General features: G+C 42.4%; 1 protein-coding gene and 1 non-coding gene across 2 annotated transcripts in view; one reads left to right on the top strand and one right to left on the bottom strand.

Moving 5' to 3' along the window:
• Positions 1–19,220, top strand: part of IGF2BP3 (insulin like growth factor 2 mRNA binding protein 3) — a 161,192-nt gene that overhangs the window by 12,356 nt on the left and 129,616 nt on the right. The window lies entirely within an intron of this gene.
• Positions 7,782–7,846, bottom strand: LOC115935461 (U7 small nuclear RNA). The gene has a single exon (XR_004071089.2). It is a non-coding gene; the product is annotated as a U7 small nuclear RNA (small nuclear RNA).

The raw sequence follows: 19,220 nt of genomic DNA, 5'->3' as shown, positions 1-19,220 counted from the left end.
TTGTTAGCAAGTTTGGTATGACCCTGACTTGCAGAAAAAAATGTCTTGAATGTGAGATACTGCTGAGGAACAGGAGAGTAGGAAGGAGAAACTATGCTGAAACCTCTTGATGAGGAGACTGGTTGCTTGCCATATGTGTCTTTGTTGAACTGAAGGGAAAAGCCAGGAGGATGTGGGATATGAGGTCTAGATCTGGGCTTGTTTTGTGGGATATGAGGTCTAGATCTGGGCTTGATTTCCAGCTCCACTTACTAAATGCATGCTGTAGCTTGAGGATGAGGAATTTGAGGTCTTGGGAAGTTAGAATGGACATGATGCTTCATAGGATCCTGTTGGACAGTGTGTGTAAAGGATGGATACGACGTCACCCAATAGTCATTACAGTGGAAGCCGTTGTATTTTTTCTCCTTGAGATTCAGATGGGGAAGCTGGATGGATGTAAATAGATTTGATAATGATAACAGAAACATGGAAGATCTTTGTTCTCTTTTGGGATGTGGACTCAAGTAATAATCTGTGGGTGGTGTGTTTTTAATTTACAATGAGCATGTATTACCTTTTTTGTTCAGATACAACATAGATACAACGGATTGTATAAATATTAAACAGGTTGATAATTTTTACATATGTGCACATTCAGATTAATTCAAAATACATAAAATGTGGAAAATGTTTTTCAATCCTCACTCTCTCTAGTAGTTCCCAGGGCTTGCTTACACTCGTTGCTGAATATATTTTCTAGAAGCTCTATGCATGTGTCCACAAACATCTTTGAATATAGTAATGAAATCATACTGTTTATAATTTGTGCTTTTACTAAATAATGTATCCTGAAGAATCTTCAATGTAGGTACAAATAGTTCTCTTTTTTAACCAACAGATGCATTATTGTTCAGCATAGGTGTACAATAATTTAGCCATCCTTTTCATAGTAACTTTATTCAAGTGTACCTACGTGTATGCCATCAGACTTCTTGTTGAGAAGTTTTAAATTTTTTTTTTTTTTTTTTTTTGAAACAGGGTCTTGGTCTCGCCCAGGCTGGAGTGCAGTGGTGCGATCTCTGCTCACTGAAACCTCCACCTGCCGGGTTCAAGGGATTCTCATGCTTCAGCCTCCTGAGCAGCTGGGATTACAGGTGTGTGCCACCACGCCCGGCTAATTTTTGTATTTTTTGGTAGAGACGGAGTTTTGCCATGTTGGCCAGGCTGGTCTCGAACTCCTGACCTCAAGTGATCCTCCTGCCTTAGCCTCCCAAAGTGCTGGGAGTACCTGAGTGAGTCATCTCACTCAGCCCCTGGTTGAGAATTTTTATAACGTAAATTCTTAAGCTGGGAATTGTTATGTCAAAAGATGTGGACATTTAAATTTGAAAGCTCTCTGAAAAACCTAAAACTAAATTTCTTCTTTTTTTTTTGTTTTTTGAGACGGAGTCTTGCTCTGTCGACTGGGCTGGAGTGCAGTGGCGCCATCTTGGCTCACTGCAACCTCCGCCTCCCGGGTTCAAGGGATTCTCCTGGCTCAGCCACCTAAGTAGCTGCGACTACGGGCGTGTGCCACTACACCCAGCTAATTTTTGTATTTTTAGTAGAGACGGGATTCATCATGTTGGTTGGCCAGGATGGTCTCGATCTCGACCTCGTGATCCCCTCACCGCGGCCTCCCAAAGTGCTGGGATTACGGGCGTGAGCCACTGCGCCTGGCCTCAAAACTAAATTTCTTATGTTGACATAATTAGTTATAAGTTTGACAACAAAGAGCTTCTTTCAATGAAGTGTGCAGTGAGACCGTTTGAGTAAGAACTGTCTCATCAAACAATGGAGGACTATATAATTGTAGGAACATACTCTTCTACCATGGATGTGCTAACTCTGACAAGTCTTTGCCCATTTCATTTGTGCCCCTTGTATATAAAAATTAAGTAAAAAGCTGTAAAGCTGAAGTTCTGATACCTTATAGCTAAGATGTCTAGGACTCATGCTCTCCCGTACTTAGCACCTTAAATTTTGCATCCTACTTCAGAAACTAACAGTAGTTTCTTGCGGAGGAAACTTCAAGAAGGTCCACATTTTGAGGAGGAATTTGATTAAGAATTAGCTTCCAAAAGAAGGTGCTACTCAGCTTTTGGTCCTAGCAGGGCAGATAATGAGAGAATCTAGTTAAGAGAACCTGTGGTAATAGTGGTTAAAAAACAACAAAAAAAATGCTGGTTGAAAAGTGACTGAGCTCTCCCCACATGTCTTTTTTTTTTTTTTCCAGCTGGTTTTGCAAAAAATGGAGAAGCTCTTGCTTTTTCTTTGGAGAGTTAAGTGCAGTTGAAATTTTTAGTTTCTGTATTTCTTGTATGCGAGTTTACCTATTTTTGCATTTTTTGAGTTTCTGAAATGACTTAATATCTTATGTAAATTTTTAGTTTAACAAGCATAGATTAAATGGCTGTGCTCATAGTTGATTCTATGCTAGGTTTCAGGGGCTAGAAAGAAGAGTAAGACCTGGCCGGGCGCAGTGGCTCATGCCTGTAATCCCAGCACTTTCGGAGCCCGAAGCGGGTGGATCACGAGATCAGGAGATTGAGACCATCCTGGCTAATACAGTGAAACCCCGTCTCTACTAAAAATACAAAAAATTATCTGGGCGTTGTGGCGGGCGCCTGTAGTCCCAGTTACTCAGGAGGCTGAGGCAGGAGAGTGGCTCGAATCCGGGAGGCGGAGCTTGCAGTGAGTCGAGATCGCGCCACTGCACTCCAGCCTGGGCAACAGAGGGAGACTCCGTCTCCAAAAAAAAAAAAAGTAGTAAGACCCTTGTCCTGAAGAAAGACATGGAGTACAGTGGCTTTCACTTTGTTCTGTCTGATTTCCTGGGTGACAGTCTTTTTATTTTTCAACAGTAATGGTGGTTCACTGTGGCAGTGATTTTAAAGGTGGGTTAAAACCTCTCCAAGTAAAGAGAAGTTGTCAATATGTCATAGGGTATATGTGAGATGCCCCAGAACATAGGAGGAGGGGGCATTATTAGGCTTAGCCTGGTTGTTACCAGTGAGAAATACATTCAGAGAGGGATGTGAAAATAGGCAGAGGCTAATAACTGTGTGCACCTAGGAGGGAAGAGGCAGAAGGGACAGCAGGAGCCACGTCATGTAAGTGTGAAACATCCTGGGGTGTGTGTGGGAACTACAAGCTGTTTGAGATTAAAGAGGCTGGACTGTGAGGCAGGATGGTGATTGAGGCTGAGCGGAGAGGGCAGCTAGAGCAGCCTGCGTGCGTGATGGAGTGACTGCATTATTCTCATTCTTCATGTGTTTGACTTTAGGAGCTAAGTAGTTTAGTTCATGCCACTTAGCAAATGCTGATTTGGGATTATCATGGAAGACTGATGCCTAGGTTAATTTTGGAAAATGCTCACCAGAGATCCCACTGAACTTTTTTTTGCCTCTTCAGTACTTTATAAGCATGGGACTGGCTATGCTCCCACAACATTTCATGGAGTTCACAGCTGTTCTTAGGGTATCCTCTGACAGGGTAATTAAGGCAAATTGTGATACAGGACTAGGAATCTTATAATAAGGTTGACTGAGCCCATGTAATTTTTTTAAGGTTAGCTGTGGCAAGACAATCAATGGTGCTGGTTAAAGCTCCTGGTATTATATGATTTTTGTTAAAGACATCCCAAGTGATGTAATGAACCTTTGGAGAAAAATGTGATAGACACTTCTGTGTGCACGTACTACTACCTAAAGTTGGGGACAGCAGTACAGCACAGTGGTAAGGGTGGGCCAGTGGCATCTTGCTTGGAGCTACACAGGCCTCAGTAGGAACCTTTGCTTAGCCCTGTGATCTTGTGCAAACTGATTAAACTCTGAGATTTCTGTTTTTAAAATCTGTAAATGAGGGTAATAAGACCTATGGCAGAGGGTTGTTGGGAATTAAATGATAATGTCTGTAAAGGACTTCTTGGATTATCTGGTATTAAAGTGATATTGTCTCACTAAAAAGTTTGTGTATTTACCATGTGGCAGTGGAAAATGAGGGATGGGTGTGCCTATTCCTGTATGACCCCATGGTTTATGGTTTATGTTTCATATATACAGAGACATAGGAATGTTTCACATTTCTTTGTAAAATATGGGTTATGCACTGTGAATAAGTTAAGAATTGGTGCTTTATATCTAGGTGCATGGATCTTAGAATCCCTAAAATGTGTTTAGTTATGGAATTATCTTAAGAGAGATCATACTTAAAGGAAATAATAGACCAGGAGATGAATTCCTAATTCCAAAGAGGTAGAAACAGTTTAAAAATGAACGAAGGATGAGAAGTGGCAGTTCAGAAGGGCATAGCTGAAAAGTCAATCTGTGTACAAAAAGATACCCAATCTAGGCTGGGCACGGTGGTTCATGCCTGTAATCCCAGCACTTGGGGAGACCGAGGTGGATGAATCGCTTGAGCTCAGGAGTTTGAGACCAGGCTGGGCAACATGGCGAAACCCCGTCCCTGCAAAAAATAACAAAAATTAGCCAGTCATGGTGGTGTGTGCCTGTAGTCCCAGCTAACTGGGGGGCTGAGGCGGGGGGATGGCTTGAGCCCAGGTTTGCACCACTGCATTCCAAGCTGGGCAATAGAGTGAGATCCTATTTCAAAGAACAACAACAGCAAAACAAACAAAAAAAACACCCTAGTCTAACTAGTTATTAGGGAAGTGCCAACGATAATGACATTTTCTGCCTATGAGGTTGGAGAAAAATGAATAAGATTGGCCGTGTCTGGTGTTGGCAAGGTTGTGGAGGCATGGCCACTCATATAGCTAAAGAGTAAATTGGCAGAGACTTCTTGGCACACTATTTGGCAGTATCTATTAGAACTTAAAATGAGAATACCTTTCAACTAAGTGTTATGGAAAACAACCCAGTCCTCATGGCTTTGTGTAATCTGTAAGCAAAGTTTTAATCAGCAATATCGTACAATATTGTAAAAGAGCTCCATCCAAATCGCCAAGCAGGAATTGGTAAAAAGGGTCTCTAGTAGGTGGGAGTCTGTAAAACACAGAATTCTTAGGTTATACTATATTACACGTCACATTTTAACAGTATTGTACAGATAATCTGAAACTAACACTGTTGTCTACTTTTCGAGCAGAAAAGATCTCTAGCTCTAATTTTACTGTTTGGGACATTTTGCAATTGCCTATCTTTGAGTTGTAGAAGGGGAATTTTTGTAAAGGAAGACAATACTGAGAGTCCTTCCTTTTTTCTTCTTGTTTAAAAGTGCTTTAAGGCCAAAGTGCTTGGCTCATGCTTGTAATTCCAGCACTTTGGGAGACCATCCTGGGTAACACAGCAAGAACCCATGTTTATTTGTTTTTTGTTTGTTTGTTTGTTTGAGATGGAGTCTCACTCTGTCACCCAGGCTGAAGTGCAGTGGCGCGATCTCGGCTCACTGCAACCTTCTGCTCGCTACAGCCTCCTCCTGCTGGGTAAGGGATTCTCGTGCCTCAGCCTCCAGAGTAGCTGGGACTACAGGTGTGCGCCATCATGCCCAGCTAATTTTTGTATTTTTAGTAGAGGTGGGGTTTTACCATGTTGGCCAGGATGGTCTCGATCTCCTGACCTTGTTATCTGCGTGCCTCGGCCTCCCAAAGTGCTGGGATTATAGGTGTGAGCCACTGCGCCCAGCCCTGTGCCCCCCCTCTTTTTTTTTTTTTTTTTTTTTTGAGATAAGTCTCGCACTGTTGCCCAGGCTGGAGTGCAATGGCACGATCTTGGCTCACTGCAACCTCCGCCTCCTGGGTTCAAGCGATTCTCCTGCCTCAGCCTCCCGAGTAGCTGGGATTACAGGTGCCCGCCACTTGCCCAGCTAATTTTTTGTATTTTTAATAGAGATGGGGTTTCACCATGTTGGCCAGGCTGGTCTTGAACTCCTGACCTCGTGATTCACCCGTCTCAGCCTCCCAAAGTGTTAGGATTACAGGCATGAGCCACCACGCCTGGGGGAACCCATGTTTTAAAGGGAAAGAATAAGCACTTTAGTGTTCAACTATTTGTAACTTTGAGGCACGTTTAATGCCTTTCTCCATAACAGCAATTTCACTTGTAGTATTCTATTACAAAAGACATACTTGGCAAAAAAGACATGTGTTTTTTCCATATTGTTTAATAGTTAAAAATAGGAAATAACCTAAATGGCCATCAAAAGAAAACATACCCTATTCTGGCCAGGTGTGGTGGCTCACGCCTGTAATTCCAGCACTTGTGGAGGCTGAGGCAGGCGGATCATGAGGTTAGGAGATTGAGACCATCCTGGCTAACACGGTGAAACCCCATCTCTACTAAAAACACAAAAAATTAGCTGGGTGTGGTGGCGGGCGCCTGTAGTCCCAGCTACTCAGGAGGCTGAGGCAAGAGAATGGCGTGGACCCAGGAAGTGGAGCTTGCAGTGAGCTGATATCACGCCACTGTGCTCCAGCCTTGGTGACAGTGGGAGACTCTGTCTCAAAAAATAAAACAAAAAAAAAAAAAAAGGAAAAAAGAAAACATACCCTATTCTAACCATATATTCCTTTTTTTTTTTTTTATCTTGCTCTGTCTCCCAGGCTGGAGTGCAGTGGTGTAATCTTGGCTCACTGCAGCCTCTGCCTCCCGTGTTCAAGTGATTCTCCTGCCTCAGCCTCCTGAGTAGCTGAGATAATAGGCGCCTGCCACCATACCAGGCTAATTTTTGTATTTTCAGTAGGACAAGGTTTCACTACGTTGGCCAGGCTGGTCTCGAGCTCCTGACCTCAAATGATCTGCTTGCCTCAGCCTCCCAAGGTGTTGTGATTACAGGCGTGAGCCACCGTGCCCAGCCCTAACGATATGTTCTGTGGCATATTTTGTAGCAGTTATAAGGAATGATAGAGGTCTGTTTTGTTTTGTTTTTGAGATGGAGGTTAGCTATTGTTGCTCAACGTGGAATTCAATGGTGCAATCTCATCTCACTGCAACCTCCACCTCCTGGGTTCAAGGGATTCTCCTGCCTCAGCCTCCTGGAATGATAGAGGTTTTATAAAAAACCCATTACATGTAAACATAAAATTTTAAATAAAAAACTCTTTTTTGAGACAGAGTCTTGCTCTGTCGCCCAGGCTGGAGTGCAGTGATGCAATCTCAGCTCACTGCAGCCTCCGCTTCTGGGTTCAAGCGATTCTCCTGCCTCAGCCTCCCGAGTAGCTGGGACTACAGGCATGCACCACCACACCTGACTAGTTTATGTATTTTTAGTAGAGACCAGGTTTCACTATGTTGGCCAGGCTGTTCTCAAACCCCTGACCTCAAGTGATCCACCCACCTCAGCCTCCCAAAGTACTGGGATTAGAGGTATGAGCCACTGCGTCTGGCCCTAAAACACTCTTATAAAAGAGAACTGTTTTTCATTTTTGTAAGTTTCTTTGGCCTAAGAGGCAACTGGAAACTGGTAACTACTACTGCATTCAGTTTGTCGTCATGTATTGTTTTGATTGAAGTATATGAGGAAAATCCAGCCACATATGGATATGTAGTTAGAAAAGGAAGGAGTATAAATAATTACAGATATTCTTTGGTGCTACATCAAAATATGACAAGTGGTAGTTAAAAAAAAATTCCTTTTTAAATTTAAATTGAGACAGGATCTCACTATGTTGTGCAGACTGGTCTTGATCTCCTGGGCTTCAAGTGATCCTTGTGCCTTGGCCTCCCCAAAGTGTTGGGATTACAGGCATGAGCCACTGCACCCAGCTACAAGTGGTAGCTTTTTTGTGGAGGTGCGGGGGTGGGGGCTTACTGGTAAAGACTGGAAAACCACCTGCTGGACAAATTCTAAAAGAGCTGTAACACCAAGTGGTAGTTTTTTTAAAGTCTAGTTTCAATGCGGAATCTGAAATCATATCAGTGAATTTTTTTGTACTTGTTATAAAAAAAGAATCCATTGATTGTCTTATACTCGGAAAGGGTCTTTATCCACGAGGATTGGGAGGCTGTCAAAGCTCATTGGTAATAGATAGAAGTTTTTCAAAATACTAGTTTTTACTTAAAAGCTCAAATTTAGTCATTTGGCAACAGATACTTCAGGAAAATCGTTTTACCTGAAGTGACAGACTCATTTTATTCCTTTTTGAGAAAATATCTGCCAGATACTCAAGCTTTTAAGTAACTACATTTTGCTTGTAGTTCTTCAGGTAGAAACGGTGCTTGACTGGTTCGTCTTGCAACTCAAACAATTGCACAGTGCTTTTTGTGCAGACAACCAGGATAGGTAGCAGAAGTGCTTTATGCATGCTTCCCTTTTCTTCATACAGATCATAAAAGGATGTATACTGAAGGATTGAGATTAGGACATTTTTAAACAGTTTGCATAATTCTTCGCTGCAAATGCCAGAGAAGAATACAGTGAGTACTAGTACAGTTCAGTGCCACTGCATTGCTTCATGCTAAGGACCAGCAGCTTTACTCATCATTGCCTTTGCTCTACCTGTGCAAATACAACACAGCAGAAAAGGCAAATAACATCTTAGTGTTATTAGGAAAATAGTCTTAACTTCTTGGACCTCCTGAAAGTGTGTCAGGGATTCCTTATACCATGCTTTGAGAATGGCTGCTCCACTCTAATGTGTGGTTTGAAATTAGATCAGGTGGCTGGGTGTGATGGCTCATGCCTTTCACATGAACTTTGGGAGGCTGAGGTAGCCACATGGATCACCTGAGGTCGGGAGTTCGAGACCAGCCTGGCCAATAGAGTTAAACCACCCCCGTCTCTACTAAAAATACAAAAAATGAGCGGGGTGTGGTAGCGCACACCTGTGGTCCCAGCTACTCAGGAGGCTGAGGCACGAGAATCTCTTGAGCCTGGGAGGCGGAGGTTTGCAGTGACCCAAGATTGTGCCACTGCACTCCAGCCAGGGCGACAGAGTGAGACTCTCTCAAAAAAAAAAAAAAAAAAAGAAGAAAAAAAATTGTATCAGGTATTTTTTTAGACGGAGTCTCGCTGTGTCCCAGGCTGGAGTGCGGTGGCGCTATCTCGGCTCACTGCAAGCTCTGCCTCCCGGTTTCATGCCATTTTCCTGCCTCAGGCTTCCGAGTAGCTGGAACTACAGACGCCCACCACCACACCCGGCTAATTTTTTGTATTTTTAGTAGAGACGGGGTTTCACTGTGTTAGCCAGGATGGTTGTGATCTCTTGACTTCGTGATCTGCCCGCCTCGGTCTCCCAGAGTGCTGGGATTACAGGCGTGAGCCACCACGCCCGGCCTGTATCAGGTATTCTGGTGAATAAGTATTTACATCATAACAAGAGCAAGTGAGGATTTTATGCAATTCCATGGCATATTAGCCTTGATAGGGAAGCCAGTTTGGGAAAAAAAAAAAAAAGATAATAAATCGGTATAGGAAGAGAAGCAAATGAAAAAATGTCAAGTTCTAAACAAAAAGAAGAAAAATCTAAGTGTATGAAAGATAAAATATTGCCAGGTGTGATGTCTCACACTTGTAATCCCAGCGCTTTGGGAAACTGCAGCCTGGAGGATTGCCTGAGCCCAGGAGTTCAAGACAAGGTGGGTGGCTGGATGCAGTGGCTCATGCCTGTAATTCCAGCACTTTGGGAGGCCAAGGAGGGCAGATCACTTTAGGTTAGGAGATCGAGACCAGCTTGACCAACATGGTGAAACCCCATCTCTACTAAAAATACAAAAAAATTAGCCAGGTGTGGTGTTGTGGCCTGTGGTCCCAGCTCCTCAGGAGGCTGAGGCATGAGAATCGTTTGAACCCAGGAGGTGGAGGCTGCACTGAGCTGAGATCAGGTCACTGCACTCCAGTCTGGGTGATAGAACGAGACTCTGCCTCAAACAAACAAACAAACAAACAAAAAACAGCCTGGGCAACATAGTGAGACCCTCATCTATACAAAAAATAAAAAATTAGCTGAGTGTGATGGTGCATGCCTGTAGTCCCAGCTACTTGGGAGGCTGAGGTGGGAAGATTGCTTGAGCCCAGTGAGCTGCAGTGAGCCGTGGTTGTGCTACGCCCTCCAGCCTGAGCAACAGAGTGAGATCCTGTCTCTAAAATGTATTTTTGAAAAGATAAGTATTTAGAATAAACAGTTAAGGACTGCTGAAAACAAATAGACATGAGGAGGATGAAATGAATTTGGACATCTGGGCATCTACCGATACACTCAAGTTCTTCAAACTGAAATGAACCCTTCATGTTGATACCAGGTCGTGCCTAAGGAAATGAATAGCATTTGTTTCCTTCTGTTATTCCTAAAACTTTAACAAAATCTAATAATGATTTCAGGACCCCATCAACATTTCTTTTGACAGTTTACATTTTGAGGCTGGAACTTGTGGTCACTCACTGTATTTTTAAGGATGACCAAATGGAGAGTCCAGCCTCTGACATGTTTCAGACAGCTTTCCTTGCCCTGGGTAAATATTAGTTAAATGTAGAAAATAACTGGCTGACTTTTATCACTGGATAGGTTCTTGTCTTTTTTTATTTTTATTTTTTAGCCAGTCTTGCTCTGTCACTCAGGCTGGAGAGCAGTGCTGTGACCATAGCTCACTGCAACTCGAACTCCTGGACTCAAGGGATCCTCCCACCTCAGTCTCCTGAGTAGCCAAGACTACAGGTACACACCATCATGCCTGGCTAATTTTTAAATTTTATTTGTAGAAACAGGATCTCATTGTTTTGCCCAGGCTGGTCTCGAACTCCTGAGCTCAGGTAGATCTGCCTGCCAAATTCCAGCCTCCCCAAGTGCTGAGATTGCTGGTGTGAGTCCGTATGCCCAGCCTGTTTGGTCTCTTTTAATCTGGGACAGTTCCTTGGTCTTCATTTTTTTGTTGTTGTTGTTTTTTTCTGAGACAGAGTCTTGCTCTGTTGTCTAGGCTGGAGTGCAGTGGTGGGATCTCGGCTGGCTGCAACCTCCGCACCCAGGTTCAAGCAGTTCTCACTCCTCAGCCTCCCGAGTAGCTGGGATTACAGGCACACACCCCATGCCTGGCTAATTTTTTTGTATTTTTAGTAGAGATGGGATTTTACCATGTTGGCCAGGCTGGTGTCAAACTCCTGGCCCCAAGTGATCTACCTGCCTTGGCCTCCTAAGTGCTGGGATTACAGGCATGAGCGACCTGTAATCCTTCATTTGATTTAATGACTTTCCTGTTTTTGAGGAGTATAAGCTAGTTTTTTGTTTGTTTGTTTATTTTGTGGAATGCCCCTCAATGTGGGTTTATCTGATGTCTCCCATGGTTAGCATCAGGTGAGGCTGTGTGTGTGTGTGTGTGTGTGTGTGTGTGTGTGTGTGTGTCAGTCAGAGTCTTACTCTGTCGACCAGGCTGGAGTGCAGTGGCGCGATCTCGGCTCACTGCATCCTCTGCCTTCCGGGTTCAAGTGATTCTCCCTCAGCCTCCCAAGTAGCTGGGATTACAGGTGCCTGCCACCGCACTTGACTAATTTTTTGTATTTTAAGTAGAGACGAGGTTTCACCATGTTGGGCAGGCTGGGCCTGAACTCCTGACCTCAAGTGATCCTCCTGCCTCAGCCTCCCAAAGTGCTAGGATTACAGGTGTGAGCCGCCGTGCCTGGCACCAGGTGAGGCATTTCTGATGGAATTCCTCAGAAGTGATATTGCTTTCAGTGCACCTCATCTAGAGGCACATGGTGTTTGTTGATTTTTGTTTTAGTAGTGGTGGTAACTTTGACCAATTTGTTAAGTAGTGTCTGCCAGGCTTCTTCAGGGTAAAGTTACTATTTTTTCTTTTGTAATAAGAACTTTGTGGGGAGATATTTTGAGACAATGTAAAGATTCTGTCTCTCAATACTTTCACTAATTTTAGCATCCATTGATGATTCTTGTCAGCAACTATCACTGCTACTATAGTGGCTGTCAAATGGTGGCTTTCTACTTCTGTTTATGTTTTCTACATTTATTATTTGTTTTTTATTTTGTTCAAGATGGAGTCTTGCTCTTTCGCCCAGGCAGCAGTGAAGTGGTGCGATCTCGGCTCACTGCCACCTCTGCCTCCTGGGCTCAAGTGATTCTCCTGCCTCCCGAATAGCTGAGATTACAGGTGCCCGCCACCATGCCCAGCTAATTTTTTATATTTTTAATAGAGATGAGGTTTCACCATGTTGGCCAGGCTGGTCTCAAACTCCTGACTTCGGATAATCCACCCACCTTGGTCTCCCAAAGTGCTGGGATTACAGGTATGAGCCACCACACTGGGCATCTACATTTATTATTTGGAATAAACTTTACTTTCCCCAATTTACTTTGTTTATATTAATATTAGACTCATGGAATCTTATTGCATAGATTATAACATGTTACAGTTGTTATTTTGTTGCTCAGACTATGGAAGTGAGGTTTTTTAAAGGCAAGTGTATTAACATGGTGGTGGTATTCTGAAGGCAATGATTCAGCACAGAGGGAAAGATGATTATGACCATCTAATGTCCAAAGATTATGATCATCTAATTTCAAAGATGAAATCTTTGCTTGTGCTTCATTTTATTTTTTCTTTTAATTTGTTTTGTGCTTCATTTTAGACGAGCAGCTTTATACTTACTACAGACTTATCTACCTAAATGTAATAAATCTAATACTTCTCTGGGGATATCTTACAACTAGTGGAAATAAGGTCATTCTTCATATACATGATGCATTGCCTTAAATTCAGATACTGCCCTCTACTTAAACATAACTATTGTATGTTGTGTATGTCATTTATGGTAATTGTTAATCACCTGCAGGTTATTTTTTCCATACCAGTCTAACTTTAGCTCATGATCATGCATTTTTCCCCAGTCTCTGGCATTTTGATGTGCTATCTATAACAATATTGGTAAAGCATTGTTACATGCTTCTTCAGTGTACCTATTTATTCTTAGGTCTCTTGATGAATAATGTACATACCGAAACAAATCTAATGGAATCTTAAGCTATTTTCTGTGTACAAAACACCCACAGGAACTAAGTAAAAGTAGTTTTACTTAGTCATACTAAGTAATACTCTATAGTGTATACGAAACACCCGTAGGAACTAAGTAATACTTAGTTACACTGTATACAAAACACCCACAGGAACTAAGTAAAAGCAGTTTTACTTAGTCATACTAAGTAATACTCTATAGTGTATACCAAACACCCATAGGAACTAAGTAATACTTAGTTACACTGTATACAAAACACCCACAGGAACTAAGTAAAAGCAGTTTTACTTAGTCATACTAAGTAATACTCTATAGTGTATACGAAACACCCGTAGGAACTAAGTAATACTTAGTTACACTGTATACAAAACACCCACAGGAACTAAGTAAAAGTAGTTTTCTCTAAATTAATTAAAAAGCTTGGAAGGTTTTAGAAAAATAGTGCACATGGCAAAATTTAAATGATAATTTATTTTTCTCCTTCCTCAGATGCAACTACTGTGCAGTTTATTGTGTTCCTTTAGGGAAAATTTATATGTATATGTGAGCATCTGTGAATGTATGCTTTTTTAGAAAAAATATGACTTAGCACCATACCTTACTGTTTTGTTTTATTTATTGTTGTTTTTTAGAGACAGGGTCTCACTCTGCCGCCCAGGCTGGAATGCAGTGGTATAATCATAGCTCAGTGCAGCCTCTAAATTCTGGACTGAAGTGATCCTTCCACCTTAGCCTCCTGAGGAGCTGAGACCACACCTGATTAATTGCTTTCTTTTTAAATTTTTAGTAGAGATGGGAACTCTATGTTGCTCAAACTGGTCTCCAACTCCTGGCTTCAAGTGTTCCTCCTGCTTTGGCCTCAGATTGCTGGGATTACTGGCATGAGCCACTGAACCCAACTACCTCACTGTTTTAAAGAGCAATTTTTTTTTTTTTTTTTTGAGACAGAGTCTTGCTCTGTCACCCAGGCTGGAGTGCAGTGTTGCAATCTGAGCCCACTGCACCCTCCACCTCCCAGGTTCAAGCGATTCTCATGCCTCAGCCTCCCAAGTAGCTGGGATTACCAGCACCTACCACCATGCTCAGCTAATTTTCATATTTTTTAGTAGAGATGGGGGTTTCACCATGATGGCCAGGATGGTCTTGAACTCGTGGCCTCAAGTGATCCATTTGCTTTGGCCTCCCAAAGTGCTGGGATTACAGGTGTGAGCCCCCGCACCTGACCTAAAAAGCAGTTTTAAAGGTTCTTTGGAAGGTGGGATAGGGAATAATTGCAGTAAAGTGATATGTTAAATACTATTAAAGTAGTGGACTTGATTTAGGAGTAAAGTATATTCACCCATATGTAGGTCAATAATACATTATAACCTATTTAAACATCTTGTCATTAATAGGATATTAATAATATCTTAGGTTTCATTATTGTACTTGTTAAAGATTTTTCTGATTTTCAGGAAACTCCAGCATGTGGTTTACCCCAATTATGATGGAAAGAAGAAATGTGTTGTGCAATGTTTAACCAAAAATAAAAAAAGAACAAAACCCCCAAACCTCTGAAAACCTCAGAGCAGTCTTTTTAAATAGCATATGCATGACACATTGTATTAACTGGAACTTGTTCAGTGCTCTAAATTTAATTCTAATGGTGTTTTTTTTGTTTTGTTTTTTGTTTTTTGAGGTGAAGTCTCCCTCTGTTTCCCAGGCAGGAGTGCAGTGGCGCGATCTCGGCTCACTGCATCCTCCGCCTCCTGGGTTCAAGCGATTCTCCTGCCTCAGCCTCCTGAGTAGCTGGGATTACAGGCGTGTGCCACCATGCGTGGCTAATTTTCTGTATTTTTAGTAGAGACGGGGTTTCACCGTGTTAGCCAGGATGGTCTCAATCTCCTGACCTCGTGATCCACCCTCCTTGGCCTCCCAAAGTGCTGAGATTACAGGCATAAGCCACTGCGCCCAGCCCAGAAAATCTTGTATATTTTATTTTTTATTTTTGCTTATTATTATTATTATTTTTTTTGAGATGGAATCTCACTCTGTAGCCCAGGCTGGAATGTGCAGTGGTGTGATCTCAGCTCACTGCAACCTCTGCCTTCCAGGTTCAAGAGATTCCCCTGCCTCAGCCTCCCATCCCAAGTAGCTGGGATTACAGGTGCATGCCACCACACCTGGCTAATTTTTGTGTTTTCAGTAGAGATGGGGTTTCCCAATGTTGGCCAGGCTGGTCAGCATGGCAAAACCCCGTCTCTACTAAAATATACAAAAATAGGCCAGGCGCGGTGGCTCATGCCTGTAATCCCAGCACTTTGGGAGGCCGAGGCAGGTGAATCACCTGAGGTCGGGAGTTCGAGACCAGCCTGATCAACATGAAGAAACCCTGTCTCTACTAAAAATACAAAATTAAATACAAAATTAGCTGGGAGTGGTGGCGCATGCCTGTAATCTCAGCTACTCGGGAGGCTGAGGCAGGAGAATCGCTTGAACCTGGGAGGCGGAGTTTACAGTGAGCCGAGATCACACCACTGCACTGGGTGCGGTGTCACCAGCCTGGGTGACAGAGCAAGACACAGTCTCAAAAAAAATCACTGTAATGTTTAAATATGTAGATCTGATTGATATGTTTTACTTTTGGTTGTGGATGATTTGTGTTTCAGTATTAATATTTAACTTTTTCAAAATAAGTTTAATAACAGTATAATTTAAGATACTGAAATTTCACTAAACTGCTTCCAAATGGTTTGATTAAACATAAAATTCTAGTTACCTGGTTTTATGGTACATTTTAATTTGGTTTACATACTGCCACCATAAATCTCTGAATTTATCAAAGGACTAGATGGACATTTTAGTAAAATAACATCAAAACATGTAAAATGAATATTTATAAATTAAAATTGAAACTGTAACTCCTTAAAATCTAGAGATTGGTCTATGCAAAGTCTGATTATAATATGTTATTTCTTGTTATTTTAAAAATGAAAAAAACAGACTGGGCTCGGTAACTCAAGCCTGTAATCCCAGCCCTTCGGGAGGCTGAGGTGGGTGGGTCACCTGAGGTCAGGAGTTTGAGACCAGCCTGACCAACATGGCGAAACCCTGTCTCTACTGAAAATACAAAAATTAGCCGGGCGTGGTAGTGGGTGCCTGTAATCCCAGCTACTCGAGAGGCTGAGGCAGGATAATTGCTTGAGGCAGGATAATTGCTTGAACCCGGGCGACGGTGGTTGCACTGAGCTCAGATCAGGCCACTGTACTCCAGCCTGGGTGACAGAGCAAGACTCCCTCTAAAAAAAAACAAAACAAAAATGGAATGTTATTCTATGTTATTGACCTTGCATAAAACCTAAGATGACATTAAACCGTACACAACTGATAAATCTGCCTTAAGGGATTACATTTTAATGTTGTTGATGTTTGCAGTTTGATTTCCATTGCTTACTTGAAGTTTCATTTTCTTTCAACTTATGTTTTGAGCCCTGCCAATGACAACCATTATGCCTAGGTGCTAGGGAGACAGAAAAGCATTAATTTACAATTTTGAAGGAGAAAAATTAACTTTTTAAAAAAATTTTCTTGAGACAGAGTTTCACTCTTGTTGCCCAGGCTGGAGTGCAATGGCACGATCTTGGCTGACTGCAGCCTCTGCCTCCCAGGTTCAAGTGATTCTCATGCCTCAGCCTCCCGAGTAGGTGGGATTACAGGCATGCGCCACCACGCCCGGCTAATTTTTTTGTATTTTTAGTAGAGACGGGGTTTCTCCTTGTTGGCCAGGCTGGTCTCAAACTCACGACCTCAGGTGATCTGCCCGCCTCTGCCTCCCAAAGTGCTGGGATTACAGGCATGAGCCTCCCCGCCCAGCCAGAATAATTAACATTTTATAGTAATCTTATTCAATTTAAAAAGAGATTTATGTGAATGATACAAGTATAATATTTTTAACCACTGTCATAATTGGCAGTCACTTTAAATGCTTAGCTGGACTGAGTTTTCACACTCTCTGAGTAGGTAATTTGCAATTTCTGGTAGAGGTGGGAGCAGTTAAGGTTCTGCAAGTCTTTTTTTTTTTTTCCTAAATCTACAGAATTCTAACATGTGTGTCTTTTTTTTTTTTTTTAAGAGATGTAGTCTCACTCTTGTCCCCAGGCTGGAGTGCAGTGGCACGATCTCAGCTCACTGCAACCTGTGCCTCCCGGGTTCAAGCTTTTCTCCTGCCTCAGCCTCCCAAGTAGCTGGGACTACAGGCGTGCACCACCAAGCCCAGCTAATTTTTGTATTTTTAGTAGAGATGGGGTTTCACCATGTTGGCCAGGATGGTCTCGATCTCTTGACCTCATGATCCGTCCACCTCGGCCTCCCGAAGTGCTGGGATTACAGGTGTGAACCACCGTGCCTGGTCTTAACATATGTGTCTTTATTTTTTGCAGAGATGTGATCTTACTGTATTGCCCAGGCTGGTCTTGAACTCCTGGCCTCAAGCGATCCTTCCACCTTAAGATGTGTGTCTTGTTAGAAGTAAATCAGATCTGGTGGTTTTGATGCTATTTATTCAGTCTCATAACTGTCATGACTCTGAATATATAGGCTCTTGAAATGGTAGACCAAAAAATACTTCAAGTATATTATTTGCTATTCTTTTCTGCTTGTAGGATTCTGCAACTAATTTTTAAGTTATTTATGTATGTAAAGCCTTCCCAAGTCCCAGGATACCTAAAGTTGTAAACATAGGGGTAAATAACTATTTAAATCATGTCTGATAGATAAATCTATAGAGAAGGGATTCAGCATCCCAAATGCTTGCAACTGATATTGTATTCTTATGTTCAAGGTTTAATCGTCAGTAGAGTAGGCTTAAATTTGTTTATGTATATGATGTGGGACCTCTTAGAAAAAAGCTAAAACTTTGACTTAGGTCCTTCTCTAGCCCTAGTAGAGCCTGTGTAAAAAAAAAAAATGACCTGATATGTGGACAGGTGGCTGGTGGTTAGGGGTTGTTGGAGTCCTGGTGTGCCGCTCCCCCAATAGACAGTATGTCCGGATAGCTTATATTTGCACTTGTTTCTACTAGTCTGTTTCAGGCAGTTGTTAAAGTACTTGGCTGTGTAACACATTCTTAAAGCTTACGCATTTCCAAAACAGTGATTTCAACATTTTTACAAGGTGTTAAGGCCCATCCCTCTAAAGTGTAATACCCTATACAGATTGTTAATAACAGATTTAGTTTATGATGATTTTTCAAATTGTAAAGCTTTGTTTTGAAACAGAATCTCTCTCTGTTGCCCAGGCTGGAGTGCAGTGGCACGATCTCGGCTCACTGCAACCTCTGCCTCCTGGGTTGAAGTGATTCTCCCGTCTTGGCCTCTGCAGTAACTGGGATTAAGGGCACATGCCACCGTGCCCAGCTAATTTTTTTTTTTTTTTTTTTTTGAAATAACTAAACAGTTTCTGCTCTGTTGTCCAGGCTGGAGTGCAGTGGCAGGATCTTGGCTCACTGCAACCTCTGCCTCCTGGGTTCCAGTGATTGTCCTGCCTCAGCCTCCCGAGTAGCTGGGACTGCAGGCGCGTGCCACCACACCCAGCTATTTTTTTGTATTTTTAGTAGAGACAGGGTTTCACCGTATTAGCCAGGATGGTCTCTATCTCCTGACCTCGTGATCTGCCCACCTCGGCCTCCCAAAGTGCTGTGATTACAGGTGTGAGCCACCTTGCTCAACTAATTGTAAAGCTTTCAAAAAAGACATAGAAGGTTTGGCAGAGAGGAAAGGGCCATTGTAAATTTTTGTGGTTCTGTTACAGAGAAAGCCTGAGGGCAGGTAGATGTGCTCTAGGTACTGTTGAGTGTGAGTACTATGCAAAGGTGAGAGCCATTTGTTTCTATCTTTGGTGCTTGGTGCTTCCACCCACCTCAGTTTCTTTGTTTATGTTAAATGTTTTGACCAATTATATCAACATTGGAAAGGAGACCAAGAGTTTTTCTTACTTTGAGAGACTTGCATCCTCTGTGAGATTGGTTGGTTACGTGTTAAAGTCATAGGGGTAGTGTGTGTTGTGTAATCACACTGATTATAAGCATGATATCACAACCTACATTATCATAAGGGACAGAGTTTAAACATGTCTTTTTTTTTTTTTTTTTTTTTTGAGACGGAGTCTTGTTGTCTCCCAGGCTGGAGTGCAGTGGCACGATCTTGGCTCACTGCAAGCTTCGCCCCCTACTCACACCATTCTCCTGCCTCAGCCTCCCAAGTAGCTGGGACTACAGGCACCCGCCACCACACCCGGCTAATTTT

The sequence above is a fragment of the Gorilla gorilla genome, chromosome 6 (assembly GCF_029281585.2).
Source record: "Gorilla gorilla gorilla isolate KB3781 chromosome 6, NHGRI_mGorGor1-v2.1_pri, whole genome shotgun sequence".
Taxonomy (NCBI): Eukaryota; Metazoa; Chordata; class Mammalia; order Primates; family Hominidae; genus Gorilla; species Gorilla gorilla.
Note: the sequence above shows the minus strand (reverse complement) of the source record. Positions and strands in the feature narration are given on the sequence as shown.